Below are 5,833 nucleotides of genomic sequence, written 5' to 3'. Positions count from 1 at the left end.
TCGGAAGGTTTTGTACTGGACCCGGAACGTCCCGACCCCCTTTATAGGCACCATGTTCCGCTGGAAATACATAAGCGTCACCTGGGCTGGCCTTAGTCGGGGTCCCCCCTTAGGGCACAAGCGCTTGAGCGTTGCCGCGGAAATAATAGAAGCGGCGGAGCCCGAATCCACCTCCATCACACAAGGGGACCCCTCTATTTTAACGGTGGCCATAAACTTAGGGGCGGGGGATTTCCCGGGGAGTCTCAGTACCTTCTCCGTTGCGTGTGTGAGGAGGTAGATGTCCTCGGCACTGGCGTCATCCTCGAAGTGGGCCTCTGCTCTCTGGCGGTTTGGCTGGGGTCGTCCCACTGGCTTGGCCCGGCAGACTTTTGCGATGTGGCCCACGCGGCCACAGCTGCGGCAGACCACGTTTCGGAACCTGCAGGTCCTCCGGTCATGCGCGTCTCCGCAGCTGGCACAAGACGCGCTGTGACGCTGGCGGTCGGTGCTAGGGGTCGCCGCTGGTGTGCGCTGGGGTGCTTGGGAGCGCTGCCGGGCCCCTCCATAGGCCCGGTGGACGTCTTGCTCCTCTGGGCCAACGGGCTCTACCTGAAGAGCTGCGGCCGGGGTGGCGTGCGATCGTTCCCATGCAACTGAGGCGGCGAGGGCCTCTGCTAGGGTGACTTTCTCCTCTCCGTCAGCTTCCATTGGAGCTTTGTCTCGCGCAGGCCCACGACGAAGTGGTCGCGGAGGGCATCATCTAGGTGTGTTCCGAAATTGCAGTCCGCTGAGAGTTGTCGCAGCTCCGCGAGGAACTCCGAGGCGGTCTCTCTGGCCAGTTGGTTGCGGGTATAAAACGTTACCCGGCAGGCCAACTCAGAGGGCTTGGGTGCGAAGTGTTGCTGCACCTCCTTGACGATCTGCTCGAACGTGCAATCGCCAAGGTCTGTGGGGGAAAGTAGTCTTCTAGCCAGGGACACCACGGCGGTGCCGCAGGAGGCCAGGAGGAATCCCCGCTTCTTGCCTTCGTCGGTGATGTCAAAAAATTCCAGCGCGGACCTGGCGCCTTGAACCCAGGAGGACCAGTCCTGCGGGTGGGCTATGTCGAAGGGCGCAAGCAGCCCTAGCCTCGGAGCGGTAGCCATTGTGCGCATCGGTGGGGGTGCAAGAGGAGCGGTCTCGTTGTCCGATGCGCTCATCGGATCGGCTGCTTCGCGTCCTCCTGGTCCCTCGCGACGGCCCGGCTCAGATGCGGCTACATCCCATCCTCATCGCCACTGTTATGTAGTGGGTAGCCGCATGGATGGACGACAGACAACGACATGGTGCATGGCACACTTTATTAGGCACACAACAAGACATGCGGCCAAACGGCCGGCAGGCCAACTATATACACACCTGGGGACACACCCCTGGTCACCATTGGAGGGTTTGAATGTTTGAATCTCCCGCCATGGCTCCCATTGGTTCCCCCGTGGAGGGACTAGGATCCTAGTCCCCATTGTTGTCCAGGACTGAAGCTAGGGCATGGATGCTGACCTCCAGTGGCGGTCAGCGGACACAACAGCAGGCAACATTTAGTGGTGGAGCAGCCAGCAGGTCGCAGGCTGAGGAGCATAATCGGTGCAAGGGGGTATTTGGGAGGAGACTTCTTTAGATACGTGGGCCACGAAAAGCTTGAAGGGTCATAAACCAACTCGGAAGCAAACTAGCAGCCAATGCAGCTCTTCTAAAAAAGGCCAGATATTTTTCTCCCTGTCTGGCTCCTGACAATAACTGCCTTGCCCCCTTCTGGATCAGCTGCAGTTGTTGGCTTCAAGGGCAGCCCAACAGAGAACGTATTATGGTAGCCCAGCTGGGTGGAATAAAAAATCCTTCATGACTAACACAACCTCCGCCACTAGGTGGCAGCGCAGGATCACTTTTCATATATGGGACCTTCACCGTTCATACTGAACACCTTGAAAATACACTCTATGAATCATATTGATTTCATGTTGGCCACTAGCACAACCACACATTACATGTTTTTCTTCAAAAATTACAACAACTGGCATTTATTTGTGAACAGTTCCTCTGTTTAAAAGTCCAACAGAAAGCATTGTAAATTCATCTTTAAAATATCTGTTTATTAGCTAATGGGCAAAACCAATCTTGACATTTTAGCCAGAACCACAAACATTTCGGTTTGGGGACATGGCCGATGTTGACTGTCTTCACAGAATACACCCCCCACCCACCCCCGGAAAGCCTTGGACTGAACTAGTGAAACCCATTAAGTATAAATCCATGTTTGTTCAAAGATGGAGCCCTCCCCCCACCCATCCAGGGGAAAGTGACCTGAATTAAAACACTGTTTCTAGTCATCCCGGTGCTGGGCAAAAGCATCCTACTCCGAAGTAAGTTTCTGCACACAAATGCCAAAGAATTTTTAGCTATCTGATCTCCCCCTGGCCAAGCAAGGGAAATCTGACAGACTCACCCACTCAGACGCTCCCTCCCAACTTTTGAGGAAGCCGGAGGGGGAGGGGGCCAGGCAGGAGGAAGAGGGGCATGCCCTGGAGGAAGATTTCGCCACAGGCAGCTGCTCTCCTCTCCTGGCTTGTCTGAGCCCCCAGCATCTTGGCAGGGCTGAGTGCGGGGGGCCGAGGGGGGGGGGGGGGGGAGACGACGACTCTGGGTGGGCCCCTGGACTCCCCTGCTGCAGTGAGCAAGGGGGGGTATCGCCTTCGGCTGGTGGGGCTTGCCAGCGCTTCAGGTGTGTCCTCATCCCCTTCTCTGGCAGTTCACTCTCAGACCCCCCCCCCCTCCCCTCTATTGCATAAATTTGCCTCATGGTCCTTCAGACCCCCACTCCCCATGAGTCAGAGATGGCATCACCATAAGAACATAAGAGACGCCAATGTTGGATCAGGCCAAAGGCCCATCCAGTCCAACACTCTGTGTCACACAGTGGCCAGAAATACCAGGTGCCATCAGGAGGTCCACCAGTGGGGCCAGGACACTAGAAGCCCTCCCACTGTTGACCCCCCCCCCAAGCACCAAGAAGACAGAGCATCCCTTGCCCCAGAGCCCCTATCTATACCTTGTGGCTAATAGCCACTGATGGACCTCTGCTCCATATGCTTATCTAATTCCCTCTTGAAGCCATCCATGCTTGTAGCTGCCACCACTTCCTGTGGCAGTGAATTCCAAGCGTTAATCACTCTTTGGGTGAAGAAGTACTTCCTTTTATCCGTTCTAACCCGACCGCTCTGCAGTTTCATGGAGTGTCCACGAGTTCTTGTATTGTGAGAAAGGGAGAAAAGTACCTCTTTCTCTACCTGTTTTGCATTTGCTGTGAGAACTTAAGGGGGGGGTGTCTTGGGGTCTCTTAAGGGCCATGTCAGACCCCCCCCTCCCTTTCAGTTCCACATCCAGCCGACGGCAGCTGAGAGCTCCTTTCACTCCATGAGGACACGAAGGGAACTCTGCTGGCCCCGGGAGAACGTCACCTCCTGGCTCTCTGAGCAGCTGTGAGGCCCTCCTGCTCCCGCCTTCTGGGATCCTAACCAATGAATGCACAGGGCAATCAGAGGATTTACGGGCTTTTTAAAGAAGTTTGAGTTTGTTTGTTTTTTTTTAATTAAAAGACAAACATAAATACATGTAACATTGGTTACAGAAAGCCATGTTGGTCTGTTGCAAAACCCATGTATGGAAACCACATGTGACACCTTTTATTACCACCCACCCCAGTGACACCAAACAGCGCAGGCCTTGGAGTTTGCCAGAACTCTTCCTCAGGCCAGATGTCAAAAAGAAAATAAGGGTGGTGAGAAAGAGCAGAAGTTTCTGGCCATGATTGTGTGGCCTTCTGTAAGCGTCCTGTGGAGAATGACCAGCAGGTTGGCACAGATAAAATGGTGCCAGGCTCCAAAGCGCATTTTGTAAATTAATTTGAATTATTATTAAAACATACATGTGCACTTAACACAATTTTGGGGGACAATTTCATCAATAACATTCATTACAATTTTGTAAACACCTGGCTTGCCTAATATTGTATTGGCAATGGCATCTAGCCATGGCTATTGATTTTACAAAAGAATCGGCCTTTAGAAATACAAAAAAAAACCCTGCAGAAAAATAAAGTACTGGACATTTTTCTGCACCCTTTCTCTGGCAAGAACTGTGACACTTGACTGGCTACCAAGCCTTGGGTACCTTGCCGTGAAAGATTCAATTTTCCAATTTTGATGTAACAGGTTGCTTAGAAACTCAGCCAAAATACATAGAGAATGGAAAGGAGTATGGAATACAATGAATTTCAGAAATAAACCCTCTTTCCCAAAGTGTTTTTGTTTGGAAGTTCTACCATCTATGAATAAAATCAGAGTTCTGAATAGAATCAAGAGTTATGAGTAGAATCAGAGTTATGATATTCCAGTTCCCAAGAACAACCATCTGTATTTATATACACTTTTCCTTACTTTACGCAGAATTAAGCCTTGAACAGAGATGTGACATTTTTTGAAATTTTGAAGGCACGCACACACACAAAAAGGTCCCCCCCCCCCGAAACTGAAATAGATGCAATACTTACTTTCCTGACCCTAAACTTCTTTGACCAATTTAACCCAATGGAATGCATCTTTTATGACTTGGTTGACATGTAATGTAAATATGCCACCGAGTCAAAGCGGACTCTTCACGACTCCACCCTGTGGGGTTTCAAAGGCAAGATATGTGCAGGGGTGGTTTGCCATTGTCTGTTTGGCACATATGCATGGGGTTTAGTGCTATGAATATGTTTTCTGTAAGAAAAAGGGCCAGTATGTACTTTAGAAACAGTTGCAAACTGCTGCATCCGATGCGACTGTAGTCTGTGGGTCTTTAATTTTTGCTATCTCAGAGGGAAGGGGGAGCGTTGAAGGTAGAAAAATTCTGTCATAAACAGAAGAAAGTGCACTCCTTGGATGCAAACTCTACAGTAACAAGAGTTGCAATAGGAAAATTCACCTCAACTTCATCATACTGAAAACACTGAGCCCTTTCATAATGTATCATTTTTCCCCCTTCAGAAGCATTTTTCTTAATTTTAAAAGAGAAAATATATCACCAGACCTTTTTTTTTTCCAGTGGCTGCCCAAATTTTCCAATTTTTTCATTGAGAAATATTGAAAAAGCCCTTTTTTTAAAAAGTCTGTTTTTTCCTGTTGGCCTTTTAAGTTTCTATCCCAGCCATATAATATATTCTACTTTTGTTTCATGTACAGCTGTGTGAAAGTATAGACTGATCCCCTGTAAAACATCCTATATTTTGTTCAGCGCACAGATGTCAATCATTCCCACACATTTGTAATTGGAGTCACAGCCCGGAATAAGAACCGGGGCCTTCAGTGTTTCCTAGCAGCCCTGTCCCCTCCAGGCCAAGGGGGGGGGTTTTCAATTCTTGTTTATGGGGCAGAGAATGGCAATATTATCTGTCAGGGCAGGAATCCTCCTGCCCAAGGCTATTCTCCCCCCCCCCCCAAATGGGACTCTTCTGCGATTTCTCCCTCGAAGAGGTGCAGCCAGGAGGGAGGGGGGCATTTCTGAAGCCCCTCCTGGAGTTTGCTCTGTGTTGCTGTGGGAGAGAAAAGTACCCCTCTGCGGTCAGGGAGAGAAAGAGAGGCGCCCCCCCCCCATTCAGGGGACTCCACTGGAAGGGACCCCAATGGCAGGGGGGGTGGCGGGAGTGGGCGTCTCCTTCCTAAACACGGTCCAAGCGAATAACCCCCCCCCAAAAAAAAATCCCTTCTCATCCTAGTTAATACCCTGTGTAGAAACCACAATCGATGCGGTCGGAAGAGACTTACGTTCTCTCCCC

At 50.6% G+C, this 5,833-nt stretch overlaps 1 protein-coding gene across 1 annotated transcript in view; it reads left to right on the top strand.

Moving 5' to 3' along the window:
* LOC107124614 (H-2 class I histocompatibility antigen, Q9 alpha chain-like) overlaps positions 1–5,833 on the top strand; it is a 27,007-nt gene that overhangs the window by 13,996 nt on the left and 7,178 nt on the right.

This window comes from Gekko japonicus, unplaced genomic scaffold, assembly GCF_001447785.1.
Source record: "Gekko japonicus isolate JY-2015 unplaced genomic scaffold, Gekko_japonicus_V1.1 scaffold1261, whole genome shotgun sequence".
Lineage (NCBI taxonomy): Eukaryota > Metazoa > Chordata > Lepidosauria > Squamata > Gekkonidae > Gekko > Gekko japonicus.
This window is presented reverse-complemented; position numbering and strand designations above follow the sequence as displayed.